The sequence below is a fragment of the Carcharhinus amblyrhynchos genome, chromosome 18 (assembly GCF_965287045.1).
Source record: "Carcharhinus amblyrhynchos chromosome 18, sCarAmb.v2.hapA, whole genome shotgun sequence".
NCBI classification, from domain to species: Eukaryota; Metazoa; Chordata; class Chondrichthyes; order Carcharhiniformes; family Carcharhinidae; genus Carcharhinus; species Carcharhinus amblyrhynchos.
The window spans coordinates 14,793,303-14,810,830 of NC_137341.1; the positions used below are offsets into that span (position 1 = coordinate 14,793,303).

Genomic DNA, 17,528 nt, shown 5'->3' on the forward strand with positions numbered 1-17,528 from the left:
TTTGCAGACAGCACAAAGCTGGATAGAGGTTTGAGCTATGAGGAGGATGCAGGGATGATTTACTGTGATTTGGACAAATTGAATGAATGGGCAAATGGATGGCAGATGCAGTATAAATGTGAGGTTGTCCACTTGTAGCAAAAATAGCAAGGCAGATTTACTTAGCTATAGATTAGAACATAACATAAGAAATAGGAGCAGGAGTAGGCCATCTAGCCCTTCGAGCCTGCCCCGCCATTCAATAAGATCATGGCTGACCTGTCGTGGCTCAGTTCCACATTCCCGCCCTCTCCCCATAACCCTTAATCCCCTCTCTTATCAAAAACCCATCAACCCGCGTCTTAAAAATATTTAGCAAGGCATCCTCCACCACTTCAACGGGCAGAGAATTCCAGAGATTCACCACCCTTTGAGTGAAGAAGTTCCTCCTCAACTCCGTTCTAAACCGCCCCCTCCCTTTATCTTGAGGCTGTGCCCCCTAGTCCTACTATCCTTTCTGAGCGGGAAGAGTCTCTCCACCTCTATCCTATCCATCCCATTCATCACCTTATACATCTCAATGAGATCTCCCCTCATTCTTCTAAACTCTAACGAGTACAAGCCTAATTTATTCAGCCTCTCCTCATAGCTCAACCCCCTCAACTCCGGCATCAGCCTAGTAAACCTCCTCTGCACTCCCTCCAAGGCCAAAATATCCTTGCGTAAGTACGGCGACCAAAACTGCACACAGTACTCCAGCTGCGGCCTCACCAATGCCCTATACAGCCGCAGCAAGACCTCCCTACTTTTATATTCAATCCCCCTCACTATGAAGGCCAGCATCCCATTCGCCTTCCTGACCACCTGCTGCACCTGCAAGCTGGGTTTTTGCGACTCATGCACAAGGACCCCGAGGTCCCTCTGCACCGTCGCCTGCTGCAGTTTTTCGCCACGTAAGTAATAATCCTTCCTACCATTATTCCTACCAAAGTGGACCACCTCACACTTGCCAGCATTAAATTCCATTTGCCATTTCCTGGCCCATTCGCCCAGCCTATCTAGATCCTTCTGTAGCCTCTCCACACCCTCCGCACAATTTGCCATTCCACCAATCTTGGTGTCATCAGCAAATTTTGACACCCTACACTCGGTTCCCTCCTCCAGATCATCTATATAAATGGTAAATAGCTGAGGCCCCAGCACCGACCCCTGGGGCACTCCACTAGTCACCATCCGCCAATCCGAATAGCACCCATTAACCCCCACTCTCTGCCTCCTATTTGACAACCAATCCTCTATCCACGCTAACACCCTACCCCCAACTCCATGTCCCCTGACCTTCTGCAATAACCTCTTGTGAGGTACTTTGTCAAACGCCTTCTGAAAATCAAGAAGCACCACATCCACCGGCTCTCCTCTATCCACCGCCCTAGACACATCCTCATAGAACTCCAGTAAATTTGTCAAACACGACTTCCCTTTAACGAAACCGTGCTGCGTCTGCTCTATCAAGCAATTCCTCTCAAGATGCCTCGCTATTTCCTCCTTGATGACGGATTCTAACATTTTACCTACAACAGACGTTAAACTAACCAGCCTATAATTCCCTGCCTTTTGCCTGGCACCCTTCTTAAACAACGGCGTAACATTAGCCGTTTTCCAATCTTCCGGCACTTCCCCGGAATCCAGCGACGTCTGGAAAATAACCACCAAGGCATCCACTATCACCTCCGCCATTTCTTTCAGAACCCTCGGGTGCATTCCATCCAGTCCTGGCGACTTGTCCACACTCAGCCCCTCCAGTCTGTCGAGCACCGCCTCTCTAGTAACAGTAATGTCATTAAGACCCTCCAGTCCACCACCTTTCCATCTCTAACACCCGGCAAATTATTCACGTCCTCCACCGTGAAGACAGAAACAAAAAAGTTATTCAAGACCTTAGCCGTATCCCCATCCCCTACCACTAAGTCCCCCTTCTCATCCTCTAAGGGTCCAACGTTCACCCTAGCCAGCCTCTTCCTTTTTATATATTTATAAAAACTCTTGCTATCCTTTTTTATATTAAGCGCTAGTCCAGCTTCATAGTTTCTCCTACCCTTCTTTATCAACTTCTTTGTCAATCTTTGTTGGCATTTAAACCTCTCCCAATCCTCTTCTCGCCCACTACTCTTAGCTACTCTAAATGCCTCCACTTTTAATTTAACACTTTCCTTCACCTCCTTTGTTATCCACGGCTTATTACCTCTCCTCTTACTGTCCTTTTTGACCATCGGAATAAATTTCTGCTGAGCACCAAGAAAGATCTCCTTAAAGATCCTCAGCAGACCTACCTTCCAACGCGCTCCCCCAGTCCACATTCGCCAATTTTTCTCTCATCCTACCATACTCCCCTCTGTTCAAACAAAGGACGCGCGTCCGGGAACCCACTTTCTCCTCCTCCATCTGCACCAGAAACTCCACCATACAACGATCACTCTCCCCAAGAGGATCCTTCACCGCAAGGTCCCTAATTCTACCCGCCTCATTACATCATGAGAGAGGGGAACATGCAACAAGACTTGGGTGTCCTTGTACATCTGTAAGCATGCAGGAACAGCAGGTAGTGAAGATGGCAAATAGCATATTGGCCTTTGTTGAGAGGATTCAGTACAGGAGCAGGGATGTCTTGCTGCAATTACACAAGGCTTTAGTGAGACCAAACCTGGAATATTGTGTGCAGTTTTGGCCTCTTTATTGGAGGAAGGATGTTGTTTCTATGGAGGGTTTGCAGCAAAGGTTTACCAGTCTGATTCCTGGGATGAAAGGACTGATGTATGAAGAGACTCTCATCCTGTGAACTAACTTTTGAAACGCTGGTGGCTTTTAACCTGTTGGCACGTTCATGGCAGCAGGAACAGGTTACTGAGTTGACTGATCAACCATGATCATAATAAGCAGCCTGGAAGGGCTGAATTGCCTTTTCCTGCTCTTATTGGCTATATTTATGTTTCTGTCACTTGCTGAACTTGGTTCTTGTACTAAAATGTGAACATTTTGTTGATTCTTTTCCCCCTCTGCATTAACCATTTGGTCAATGCGTTTCCTACTGTTATACCACAATGGAGTTCTAACAGTAGCTACTTTTTTGATATTGGATGAATGACATGATGGTTCCTCTGGCTCCCAATGCATCGGTTTTCCAAAAGTAGGTCACCCGGATTTTCTAAAGTTGGCTATTGAGAAAACCTGGTAAATAATGGGTTTTGCGTGGCAACTGCTATTAGCAAGTTCTGGAATTGTTGCTGGCTTTGTGAAACTGTGACAGGAGCCAGTAGCATTGGCGAACAGTGAACCAAACAAAAAGCAGCTGAAGACCAGGAAGAATATATTTTTAAAAATCAGTTTTCTCCTTGGTGCTTATTTGGTATTGTCAAAGGCACAGTTCTGAATAGGATTTTTAAAAATGTTCTTATGCATTTAAAAGGATACCAGTGAGGAGCAGGATGCTCATTTGATGCCCTTGCTGAGTTACTCCATGCATTTTGAAGTGGCATTGGCTAAATATTCTGTTGATCTATGTTTGATTAGCTGTATTTAAACAATTGCCTGAAAGTGTAATAGAATCTGTTCAGTAAAGATTTCGTTTAATTTTTTTTAAGAAAAGTGTTCTCAGTATTGAAGGAATAAATAAACTGTAGAGTATTTGATGCCAAGGCATAAATATTCTGCCTTGGTCTTGGAGAATGTTGGATCCCAGTCAAAGGTCCCAAGTTAGATTCCAAGTCTTCACTGATCCTTGCACTAAGCCTTCTCTATTAATACATTTGAAGGGAAGGGAAACTGTCTAGACGGAGCTGCTTCCCACACACCACCTTGTTGCTTGTCCGAAGTTGAGGCATTGATGGGTTATGGGGATTTTTGCCAGCTGTACTGAAGCAAAGAAGAGACTGTTAATTTACAACTCAGTGCAGACCGGGGTTCCAACCTGGGACTTTCTTGATGTGCGTGGCTTAGTACCACAGGACGTAGTGAACTCGTGCATTAAGTTATTGGGGGAGCTGATTTCTAATCTTAAGATCAACTATTTGTCCTGCATAAAATTGTTGTTTTCAATACATTGTAAAAAGTTGAATAGCTTGGTCTGTATAGCTTAGCTGTGTCTTACATGAAAACTTGATTAGCCAGTATTTGTGGTGTACAGCTTTGCACTTGTAGGCATATGGCATGATACAATCAACATTTTTAATTTTTTTCCACCTTGTAATGAAGGTCAGTACTGGAGGGAAAAAAGTTAAGAATGTGGGACTGAGAAGAAGCCTTCAGTTTGTTTATTTATAACCCAATGTAGGTTATATAGTTTTTAGTGCTGTCAATAGATAGGTGATCATATTATCAGGAAATGTTTTGAACAATACATTTACAGTACTAAACTTTAAAACTTCCATAGCACAAATCTTTATTTCAGTTTGCACTAATGTATTTTGAAACATTTCCCCAGTACTAAAGGTGCAGCATGCTCATTTTGACATAGTTCCTTCAGGATTATATTGGTATTTATGAAACCTGGTTAATTCTGATACTGCACCAATCAATGGCTTAAAAAATCAAGATATAGATCTGACTAATAGCTGTTCTTCCTTTTGTGCTAAAGAAGGGGACACGTAATTTGTCTTGTTCATGTGGAAGCTGAAGTGTCAGCATGTTAGCAATTTAACCACTTCCATCTGCTATCCAATGCCACTGAAACCCTTATCCGAACTTGTCATCTCAGGACTCTGGTTTTTCCAGTGCCTTTCCATCCCCCACAAATTCCACTTTGTCTAAAATACAGCAACCTGTATCCTATCTTCAAGTCCCATTCACTCATCATTAAGCTACCACTGGCCCCCATCTCACAATGCATTAAATGGAGCTAATCATTCTTACCAAACTATTTTTACATAATTACTGTTTATTCCAATCATTATCTTGTAAATTTGAGTTTGTGTCTGTATATGACTGTTTGTGAACACAAGTCCTCACTCGCCTCATGAAAGAGCTTGAGGCTCCGAAAGCTACTGTTGTCCAATTAACCTTGTTGGACTTTAACATCTCTAAAACATCTTCCAAATCTTGCATTACTTTCTATGACATTTCCCACCAGGGATCAGTTTGGTGGAACTTTGGTGCACTGCCTCCAATGCAACTATATCTTTGGGCGTGGTACTGCGAGGGTTCAGTGGATTGGCCCTTGGAATGAGGGGGTTGTCCTGTGGTGAGAGGCTGAGTAGATTTGGTCTGTTTTCTCTGTGGTCCATTCATGATCTTTATTTCAATAAGATTGCTTTTCATTTAACACTGCTGGCTCACAGTGCCAGAAACTGGGTTCGATTTGATTTTAGCTTTGGGTCAATGTGCATTTATTAACAGGGAGTTTGAATGTAAGAGCCATCGGGTTAGCTGCAACTATACCAGAGTGTGCATGTTCTTCATGTCTGTATGGGTTCTGGGTGCTCTGGTTTACATGATGTGGATATGCTGGCGTTGGACTGGGGTAAACACAGTAAGAAGTCTGACAACACCAGGTTTTAGTCCAACCAATTTATTTGATAGTAAACTCTCAAGCTTTTGGGTTAGCCCCTTGGTCAGGTGAATGGAGAGTTCTGGCCTCAGACAGAGCCTATAAAGCACAGACAGTTTAGAGATTACTGATTAGAATGCAAGCCTTTACACCTAACCTGCTGTTCAAGTCCTGAAGTGGCTGACAATGTGTGTGGAAGGAGCACTGATCACAGGTTAAAGAGATGTGTATTGTCTCCAGACAGTACAGTAAGTGAGGTTTTGCAAACCTAGGCAAGTCACGGGGGTTACAGATAGTGCGACATGAACCCAAGATCCCTGTTGAGACCGTCCTCGTGTGTGGAACTTGGCTATCAGTCTCTGTTCAGCGACTCTGCGCTGTTGTGTGTCGTGATTCCCTTCTTGTTGGCGAACACATCAGTAGTCACGGGCATTCAGCCTCTGACCTTCAGGTAAGCATTCTCCAAGGCGGCCTTCACGACACACAACAGCGCAGAGTCGCTGAACAGAGACTGATAGCCAAGCTCCGCATACATGAGGACGGTCTCAACAGGGATCTTGGGTTCATGTCGCACTATCTGTAACCCCCGTGACTTGCCTGGGTTTGCAAAACCGCACTTACTGTACTGTCTGGAGACAATACACATCTCTTTAACCTGTGATCAGTGCTCCTTCCACACACATTGTCAGCCAATTCAGGACTTGAACAGCAGGTTAGGTGTAAAGATTCGCATTCTAATCAGTAATCTCTAAACTGTCTGTGCTTTATATGCTCTGTCTGAGGCCAGAACTCTCCATTCACCTGACCAAGGGGCTAACCCGAAAGCTTGTGAGTTTACTATCAAATAAATCGGTTGGACTAAAACCTGGTGTTGTCAGATTTTTTGCTCTGGTTTACTCCAGAGATGTGCAAGTTAGATGGATTGGCCATGGAAAATGTTTGGGTTGATGGATGGGGTGGGTGGGATATTGTAGGAAGCAGTGCAAACTTGATGGGCCCAATGGCCTCGTCTGCAATAAGGGGATTCTGTGAAATCTTCCAATCCATTTTTGTAGTACAGCTTTCTCCCTTTTATCTCACCAGTGGCATATAATTTTGTCAGATTAGCTTTCCCTCGTGTCCTCCATGTCCACAGATTCTGTCCCAAAGGTAATCTTAAAAACTTTTTTTTGGCCAGAATTTGGTCAGCTCTTATTAATCTTTCCCTCCATGGTTCATATCCCTTCCTGTCAGCTTCCATTTGTGAAGTTACTTGAACCATTTTTCATTAGGCCAAAATTAATGCAAACTTTGTTCAATTCAGGTTATCTGCACATAATGAAAAATTGTTGATATCGCCATGCACATATTTTAATAAAATGTCTTTTATTTTGTTAATGAAGTATTAAATGTATGTAGTTTTTCTGATTGTGATATCCAAAGCTGTGTAGACTTTTTATGGAGCATGTGGGCGATTCATGTGAGTGGGCCCTTGCACTTGTGGGCATGTGAAAAAATAGTTTCATTGGGTGATTTTAATGCCATCTGGTGCATAACCTGCACGGGCAGTTGTGGGTTTTTGTGCAGTTTAGAAGCAATATTAATCAGGAGTTAGATATTTTGTCTAAAAGCGTGAAAATTCTGAATGCCTTGCCCAAGTGACTGAAGTTTTCAACAGATTGTCCTGCCTCATGTTTAGAAACGGTTTGTACTGGTTCATCGATCCCACCTGTTTTCTCTGTGCTGATCATTGACGACAGGATGCTGAAGCAGTCTTGCTCATCTCTGGGTGCAAGATATTCCTCACAGGGTGGACCATGCATTTTCCTCAGAGGAGCCAGCTAATAGACAAAGGACTCCTGCAATCCATGGTCATGAACTGAAGCAGTTGACTCCTCACATTCCAAAGTCCATGATTTTCCCCCCACTATCCAGGGTGCACACCCTTAGGAAACTGCCAACTGGTATGCTTCTCCAGCATAAGGCCATGTAAGTGTAGATGATCTCTTCTTCCTAGAAGATGCATTGTGCAGGTGACTCCAAGTAAATTGGAAAGGACATAAGAACATAAGAAATAGGAGCAGGAGTAGGCCATCTAGCCCTTCGAGCCTGCCCTGCCATTCAGTAAGATCATGGCTGATCTGTCGTGGCTCAGTTCCACATTCCCGCCCTCTCCCAATAACCCTTAATCCCCTCGCTTATCAAAAACCCATCAACCCGCATCTTCAAAATATTGAGCAAGGCAGCCTCCACCACCTCAACGGGCAGAGAATTCCAGAGATTCACCACCCTTTGAGTGAAGAAGTTCCTCCTCAACTCCGTTCTAAACCACCCCGCCCCCCCCTTTATCTTGAGGCTGTGCCCTCTAGTCCTACTGTCCTTTGAGTGGGAAGAGTCTCTCCACCTCTATCCTATCCATCCCATTCATCATCTTATATGTCTCAATGAGATCTCCCCTCATTCTTCTAAACTCTAACAAGTACAAGCCTAGTTTATTCAGCCTCTCCTCATAGCTCAACCCCCTCAACTCCCGTATCAGCCTAGTAAACCTCCTCTGCACTCCCTCCAAGGCCAAAATATCCTTGCGTAAGTGCGGCGACCAAAACTGCACACACTACTCCAGCTGCAGCCTCACCAATGCCCTATACAACTGCAGCAAGACCTCCCTACTTTTATATTCAATCCCCCTCGCTATGAAGGCCAGCATCCCATTAGCCTTCCTGACCACCTGCTGCACCTGCAGGCTGGGTTTTTGCGACTCATGCACAAGGACCCCAAGGTCCCTCTGCACCGTTGCCTGCTGCAGTTTTTCGCCCTGTAAGTAATAATCCTTCCTACCATTATTCTTACCAAAGTGGACCACCTCGCACTTGCCAACATTAAATTCCATTTGCCAGTTCCTGGCCCATTCGCCCAGCCTATCTAGATCCTTCTGCAGACCCTCGACACCCTCCGCGCAATTTGCTGTTCTACCAATCTTGGTGTCATCAGCAAATTTTGACACCATACACTCTGTTCCCTCCTCCAGATCATCTATATAAATGGTAAATAGCTGAGGCCCCAGCACTGACCCCTGGGGCACTCCACTAGTCACCAACCGCCAATCCGAATAGCACCCATTAACCCCCACTCTCTGCCTCCTATTTGACAACCAATCCTCTATCCACGCTAACACCCTACCCCCAACTCCATGCCCCCTTACCTTCTGCAGTAACCTCTTGTGAGGTACCTTGTCAAACGCCTTCTGAAAATCAAGAAAGACCACATCCACCGGCTCTCCTCTATCCACCGCCCTAGACACATCCTCATAGAACTCCAATAAATTTGTCAGACACGACTTCCCCTTAACGAAACCGTGCTGCGTCTGCTCTATCAAGCAGTTCCCCTCAAGATGCCTCGCTATTTCCTCCTTGATGACGGATTCTAACATTTTACCTACAACAGACGTTAAACTAACCGGCCTATAATTCCCTGCCTTTTGCCTGGCACCCTTCTTAAACAATGGCATAACATTAGCCGTTTTCCAATCTTCCGGCACTTCCCCGGAATCCAGCGACGTTTGGAAAATAACCACCTAGGCATCCACTATCACCTCCGCCATTTCTTTCAGAACCCTCGGATGCATTTCATCCGGTCCTGGGGACTTGTCCACAATCAGTCCCTCTAGTCTGCCGAGCATCGCTTCTCTATTAACAATACCCTCTACAGAAACTTCTGATCCACTCTGGGAAAGAGTGGGCTGAGAGGTTTTTGCCAGCTAAACTGTTCTCTGGGACAGACCTGTCAGCCTGTCCCTCAATCATGTTATGTGCTCTTATGTTCTGGGGAAAAAAAACAGCAGCACCAAGTAAATTTCCATTGGGATATTGTATTTATCATTTTAACTTTTTATTTTACACCCACATATACAACAAGAAAATAACAAATTGAAAAATGAGGGTATGAAAGATAAATCCACCATTAGACAGTTTCCCCTATTTTATCTCCAGGGTATGAGTACACAGTTTTGAGAACCACTGCTGTAGAATGATGACAATGTTGGTTTTCTCCGCAGACAAGGGTTCAGGATTTGATCACAGACAGAACTCATCTCTACAAAATATCCGTAGCACTTCAATTGATCAGTAAAGCAGAGTTCTTAAAGTAGATTTGACAGATTACCTACATACTGAAACTGCACCCTATCCAAAACCTGAAAAGGCCATAACCTGCATGAAAGATGAGAGTTAACATGCAGCAGTACTATGTATGCTTATTCATTTAAATTTGTTTGTGGAATTTATTGAAAGTCTTGTGGAATTGCTTGGTGTCAAATCAAAACTTTTGTATGGATTCCGCTGAGGTTCACTTAGAACTTGATACTGAGTATCTGCTGAGAAAAAGCCTTTTGCAATATGAAAATATAAATTGTAAGTAAATTTTGTAGTTTATATTGCTTTCAAAATTTGCCTTGTCCCCGCTGTAAAGAATTGTGATGAGCTTTGAGCTGATATCAGTAGCAGCCTCAAAATATTCACAGGCTACACCTATCTAAATTGATATCTTAAATTTAAAATTATCATCCATTATCTTTAAGGTCCTCTATGGCCAATCATTGGAACTTCAATCAGCCTTGATTCTTGGTTCATCTGACTCAAGCTTTTACGCATCTACCTCTGCATCTGCCACAAGATTGGCAGCTTGTGACCTTTTAATGACCAATATTGGGAGTTCTCTCAACTGACTCATTTCCCTCCTTTTTAAAACCCCCAGCCTATTGGCCAAATCTTCTAATGTCTTCTCTCTTTGTGAGGAAAATAGATAGTAAAGTGTTACGTTACTTTAGATTAGAAGTGCTATATAAATGCACATCAGTCTTGTTCCTCAGTTCCTTGCTGGTGAATAGAAAGGCATGTGTGTTTACAGAAACATAAAGCTGGTTAGATGTCAAGAGTTTTTTTTCATTTTGCAGAATGTTTTGAACAGATTGCCAGCTGGAAAAGTTTCTGGCTGATGTTGACATGAGATGCAAAAATAAGTTGGGTTGTTGGCTGATGTACCTTACTGTCTTTGTGACCTCTTGCAACTTGTCTAACTGCTTTTGGAAGTCAAATGAATTTCTTAGCGTTCTTATTTTCCTGAATTGACCTAAGTTTTTTAATATCTTGTCTCTTCCAGTAGCATATATATGACTGTTGCTAGATTAGAAACTTTGGGTTGAAGGAGCAGGGGAATGAAATTCTCTATAGAACAGGTCCAATGGTCTGGTCTTTGCCTGTCCAATATTTTTGCATATATTTTTAATGTATTTATTGAAAAAGTAATCTATATTGCGAAAGAACCTGAAGCTTAGATCTCAGCAGGCTAACTTCAGAAAATAGCTGTCAGATTTTATTTCCATCTGGATTGTCTATCCCTGGATGTCCATCTGCTTTTTGTTTCAATTGGGAATTGTTATTATTTGTGCTTCATATATGGGCAAGACTTATTTATTCCCATCTCTGTTTGTACTGAGGGCATTAAAGTTCAGTGATATAGAGTGAGACTGGAGCCATATATAGGTCAGAGCAGATAGAGGGAGCAGGTTTATTTACTTGAAAGGTATTTGTGAGCCAAGTTGGTTTTAGAATGGTACAAAATCTTAACATTTTGTTCCTCCAAATGCAACATGCACTTGGGCAGGCAAATGCCATGTAAATTTACTGGTTCCAAATACTTCACTGATCAATGCCGTACCTGAAAATAATCTCTCAGCATGCACCCAACAAGAAAAATGTTTGGTGAAACAGCGTATAATTAAAAAGTGCTTATCTCCACCTTTTAATTTTTTAAAAATCTAATCTATGCCCTGTAGTAATTAAAGCAAATCTTTAGCAAGTGCATAATGCACCAAAACTTATTTTAAAGGGTTTGAAGACAAGCTCAGAATGGATTTCAGTTCTCTTGCCTAACATTATATTCCATCTCTGTTCAAGAGTTGAGAGGACCAAGCTCAATGGAGAGACAATTACAGTGATACCTCCTCACTGCTCTACAGCCATCTGTTGGGTTACAGTCTTGAACTAGGACCTGCAGACTGATGTCCTCTAGGTAGACCTGCACTGTTATTGTCAAGTGAAGCTTATACTTTGCATGGCAACAGATGGGCAGCTATGTTAATGATACATGTGCACTGGCGTGCCATAGTAAGTTGGAACGTGTGTTCAAAATCCTTTTCTGTGAATCTGAGTTAGCATAGAACATTCACTTATGGATCTGTCAAACGAGATCCAATGATTATTTTTAAACAGAAGTATTTTATTTCTTGAATTTGAAAAGGATTGAGGTTTTTTCATCCAGTATAATTTTGAAATCTTAACTTTAGAATGTCAATAGTGTAACCCGTTTTTCAAACCCCTGGTTTTGGGTTGTTGGATTCAATTCTTGTCGGCAGTATTTAGTCAAGTGTATGGCTATGCAACTGTAAAATTTCAGTAGCATGATGTTCCTGAATGTTTTTAACTTTGCACGTTTCAGAGTATGTCCTTATGCTGCAGTTGTATTTGTTAAGAGTTTTTGCTAGCTGATATTCAGTGTTCTTTCACAAGTGGAATCACTGTTAAGTGCCAACTTGCAATTATTGAAGATGAATACCTCAAATGCTGGATACCTTCTGTAAAATAACAATAATTTAATGCCTGCACTTTGACGTGATTAGATTTTATAGGCGATGTCAATTTTAAAAAGTTGTCCATAGCTCTGCTGTCTGGAATTCATTTAAGTTCCACAACCACCAAATCTAGAGAAGAGGGAATCTCTTTGTCAAATCCTTTCTAATGGTAAAGCAGTTTTAAAATGGATTCATAATCCCTATTAAAACCAAATAAATGTTTGTTTTTCTTGACCAAAGTTGATGCATAAACATCAGATATTTTTATGCATTTTCCAGACTGCCCAATGCTTGTTTATGCACATTTCACGTGAATGGATTGGGAAGTCACTATCTTTGTGGTGACCCTGAATAGTCACTAGGAATTGTATGAAAGCTATGGTTGCTATATTTTGCCTTCAAGAATTGCATTGATTGAGATGGTGAGGAAAACTGCAAGTACCTGACTCTCCGTTTTTTTAGTCGCTGGTGCATTACAACAATCAAGAGCTATTAGAAATGGTGAAGCCTCTTGACATGAAGCTATTTGTCTGTTACGTGATAATGCATGCAGGCTATTGAACATACTTCAGAGGATGATCTCTCACTTTCACGGCTAATGGTGTTGGGTCTTTTTTGATCAGTAAGGGTGACATGGTGATTAGCATTGCTGCCTCAATGCCAGGGACCCGGGTTTAATTCCTGGCTTGGATCACTGTCTATGTGGAATTTGCACATTCTCCCTGTGTCTGTGTGGGTTTCCTCTAGATGTTCTGGTTTCCTCCCATACTCTAAAGACGTGCAGGTTAGGTGGATTGGCCAAGCTAAATTGCCTCTTAACGTCAGGGGAACTAGCTAGGATAAATGCCTGGGATTGTGGGGATAGGGCCTGGGTGGGATTGGATTGGTGCAGGCTCAATGGGCCGAATGGCCTCCTGCATTGTCGCATTCTGTGATTCTGGAACATAAAACAGCACAATACAGGCCCTTCGGTCCTCGATGTTGTGTCGAGCTATGTCTGAACCCAAGATCAAGCTATCCCACTCCCCATCATTCTGGTGTGTTCCATGTGCCTATCCAATAACCGCTTGAAAGTTCCTGAAGAGTGTGACTCCGCTGTCACAGCAGGCAGTGCATTCCAACCCCAACAACTCTGAGTAAAGAATCTACCTCGGACATCCCTCCTATATCTCCCACCATAAACCTTATAGTTATGCCCACTAGTAACAGCTGCATTCACCCAAGGAAATAGTCTCTGCACGTCCAAACTATTTATCCCCCTCATCATCTTATAAACTTCTATTAAGTCACCTCTCATCCTCCTCCGCTCTGAGTCTAAATAAGACCTACCCTCCAAACCTGGCAGCATCCTGTTAAATCTCCTCTGCACTCTCTCCAATGCTTCCATATCCTCCTATAATAGTGAGATATTCCAAATGTGGTCTCACCAAAGTCCTATATAGTTGCAGCATAACCCCACAGCTTTAAACTCAAACCCTCTGTTAATAAGTGCTGTCACACTATAAGCCGCCTTCACGGCTCTATCCACTTGAGTGGCAACCTTCAGACATCTGTGGATATGAACTCCAAGATCTCTCTGAAATCGTTTGTCAGAACTCTGCCGTTGATCTTGTAGTCCTCATTCATGTTTGTCCTATTAAAATGAATCACCTTGCAGTTATCAGGGTTAAACTCTGCCACTTTTCGGCCCAGCTCTGCATCCTATCAGTGTCTCTTTGCAGTCTACAAGAGCCCTCCACCTCATCCACTACTCTGCCAATTTTAGTGTCATCGGCAAATTTGTTAACCCACCCTTCAGCTCTCTTCCAAGCCATTGATAAAAATCACAAATAGCAGAGGACCCAGCACTAATCCCTGTGGTATACCACTGGTAACTGGCCTCCAATCTGAAAATTCTCCCTCCACCACCACCCTCTGTCTTCTACGAGACAGCCAGTTACTTATCCAATCAGCCAAATTTCCTTCTATCCCACACCTCCTTACTTGCTTCATGAGCCTACCATGGGGAACCTTATCAAACGCCTTACTAAAATCCATAGATTCTTTACTCAGTGGTTGAGGTGTGAAACCCACGCAGACATAGGGAGAATGTGCAAATTCCACATAGACAGGTAGGCGTCACCTACCTTCGTCTACATTCTGTTCAGCTCAAGTCTGCTCTAAACTCACCCTGTGAAGCTGTGCTTGTTCCTGCTCCTATTCAGTTCACCCTTTGCATGGGTGACTGCCACAATAATGGCATTACGTCATACCGTTGGTGAAACTCATACAAGTTGGTTTCATAAAGTCGTCACTTGGTGCACACAACAGGATTTCAATTGATTTTTCTTCCTTACCTTCATTTATGAGGGCAGTAATTTGTTCATGACTTTATAATGTACCATTTTCAGTCAGAAGTGTAGCTAAATTATTTTCACCTTTTTCGAGTGTATTTGTGTTCATCTGCTTGAAGAGATCAATAATGGGGATCACACCATTTTAGATATACTGGGCCAGATTTTTAAAGTGCCTCAGTGTGGACACCCAATGTGGGTATGATTTAAAAACCTCAGGATTCTGACATCTCTAAAATGGTTTTGAATTTTCAGAGGGCTGGCAGGGGAGTGAGAATGGGGAACCTGCTTGCCACCAATTAACAGCTCCTTAAGCTTTTCCTGACCTTGATAAGAAATGTGTGCATTTATGAGTGCAACTTTGGACCTTTAATTTGACATTTCTAAACAGTATGGTGCATATTTAGTGCACAGCTGACAGGTTTGCCACAGGGCTATCAGAAACTTTCACTCCATTTATTTAAAGCTGTAGTCCTTGGAGGAGAACCTCCTCGCATTGATTCCATCACCTCAGCTGCATAGCCTTTTCATCACTCTGCAAACTGTTAGCCCTTGAGGGAGCTGCCTGCTCTCTTCAGCAAAGCAGCGGCAGCCTCCAATGCACTGCTGCTTGTCTTTGTGGCTGATGCCAGGCCAGCAGCTTCTGCCCTCTGGAGACACTAGTAGTGCTGGGCTTACTGCCTGGCTAGTTAGCGCATTTACACTTAAGTGAGTCCCAAATTACAAGCGGACTTATGCAGTGCACCCATATTTATTTATTAGTGTCACCAATAGGCTTTCGTTAACACTACAATGCTGTGAAAATCCCCGAGTTGCCGCTAAATTGAGATTTTCTATATTCAGAGATAGGGGACATTTTTAGATAGAGCTAAGTGCTAGCTATCATTCTAACCATGCTGAACGCACTAGGGGTCTTATGTCGGTGTAAGCCTTGGCATAATGGTAGTATATTTGAATCAGAAGATTGTGTATTCAAGCCTCATTGCAGAAGTTTAAGCACATAATCTTGTGACAAAACTGAGAGTGCTCCACCTTCATCAGTTACGTTCAGATCAAATGTCAAACCAAGTCTCTGTCTTCTCTTGTCTTAACTTAAAAATCCTATACACAATGCATAGAAAACCATAATGCCCTGAACAATGTTTGTTGCTTAACTAACATCATCAAAGTACGCCAGTTCTGTCGTTACTATTTGTGGAACTTTGTGAGCAAATTGGCTACTTTCCAACAGTGACTGCTTTAAAACATTTCAGCCAACATGATATTTTTGAGATTCCATGAGGTTGTGAAAGGTGCTATATAAATGTAAATTCTTTCATTTTTTGTGTTGAAAAGTGCTCAATTTCTCCACTTTGAGCTTAAATTCATGTTAAGATTTTGTCCTTCAAGACCATTGATTTCAGATGTGTATTTCTCCTTGGTGATGCTGTGTATGACTCAGTATTTGCTATTTCAAACTAAATGTTCGCAGCAACAGTTAATCTGTCTTTGTGGTGATCCCGCGTAAGTGCATCAGTGTTCCTGCTGCTCTTCAGAACATGTCATTTATATACTATGTGATCAGTTTGAAAAGAATGCAGTAGTGTGGCCTGTCTAGTTGATCAGTCTGACTTGTATTTATACAAGTATGAGATAGCCAGCTTCTGTTAAGTAGGTACAACAAAAGATTCACCATTGTATAAATTGAGAACTGAGCTAATTAGTCTTGAGACACTTTGCTTGGTCTGTGACTCCATTTTTCCTCAAAGCATGTCATTAAAAGCTGAACAGGCCTTGGAGATAAAAGAATTGAGGATTTTAAAAACCTATTTTTAGGATTCTCTCCATTACTAAACTTGTTAAATCAACAATAACCTCCAATTTGCTATCTTAAACTTTAAGATCTTATTGGAAGAATTCTGACTCCCTCGGGAAGTTTGAGTAAAGTTATTTGTTGCCACGTATATCCAAGGAAAACAGTGAGAATGTTTATTTCATTAAATTATCCAATGAGATCATTTAATAATTGAGATGGCCGTGAGTGATATTTCCCAATGTCAAAACGTCTCAATAATAGCATTCCTGAAGTGTTCATAACACTTGATTATTAGAAAAAGAAATCTGTAAAATTTATTCATTTTTCTGTTTTGCATGCTTTCTTTTGAAAGGACATAAGTGAAAACCTACTTCATTCAGCTTAAACAATACCTTTTATCTAAATACATTAAATCCTATGTAAGGCAAAATACTGCTGATTACAGAATCTGAAATAAACAGGAAATGCTGGAAAATCTCAGCAGGTCAACAGCCTCTGCAGGGAGAGAATAAAGTCAGTGTTTTGAGTCTGGATGACCCTTCGTCAGAACTGTTGATGAAGGATCAGCTCTGATCAAGGGCCGTCCAGACTCAAAACATTGACTTTATTCTCTCTACAGATGATATCAGACCTGCTGAGATTTTTCAGCGTTTTCTGTTAAATCATGTGTAGTTTTGTTGGTGGCTTGTGGGAAAGAATTTTTCATCATCCTAATTGAGAATGAGATTGCGCCTCCTGTTAAACATAAAGTTTTTGGAGAAGAGACTCAAGATGTACAGTTCTCAATTTGTCTTAAAGATTACTTTTTAGTAACTGACCCATGCATGAGTCTAGTCTGCAGAGTCAGCGGAATCTGAAACGCCAATGAAGTGTCCTTTACATTAATTGAAAGTTTTACTTATTTTTTTCTGTGTGCTTGTACTTGGTTCTGTATACTTTTGAGTTGCCTACTTTTTAATGTTCAATACTAAGATCTATTTAAGTTTGCTTATTTGGTGCCTTGAACATGGGCTGGATTGAGCCAGTAATGGATTGAATAATGCTACGTGTTGAATGTATGATTAACTGCTTGTTGGGCTATGTTAATTAAGACTTTATAAATGAGTTTAGCAGAGAAAGGTTATTCTTGATTACAAGATGCACTGCAAGACTTTATCAAGGCTACTTGTGCAGCACATTCCAAACCCATGACCACTACCATCTAGAAGGACAAGGAAAGCAGATACATGGGAACCACCACCTTGGGGGGAGCTACTCACTGCCCTAATTTGGAAA

General features: G+C 42.1%; 1 protein-coding gene across 1 annotated transcript in view; it reads left to right on the forward strand.

Moving 5' to 3' along the window:
- Positions 1-17,528, forward strand: part of gna12a (guanine nucleotide binding protein (G protein) alpha 12a) — a 99,380-nt gene that overhangs the window by 45,124 nt on the left and 36,728 nt on the right. The window lies entirely within an intron of this gene.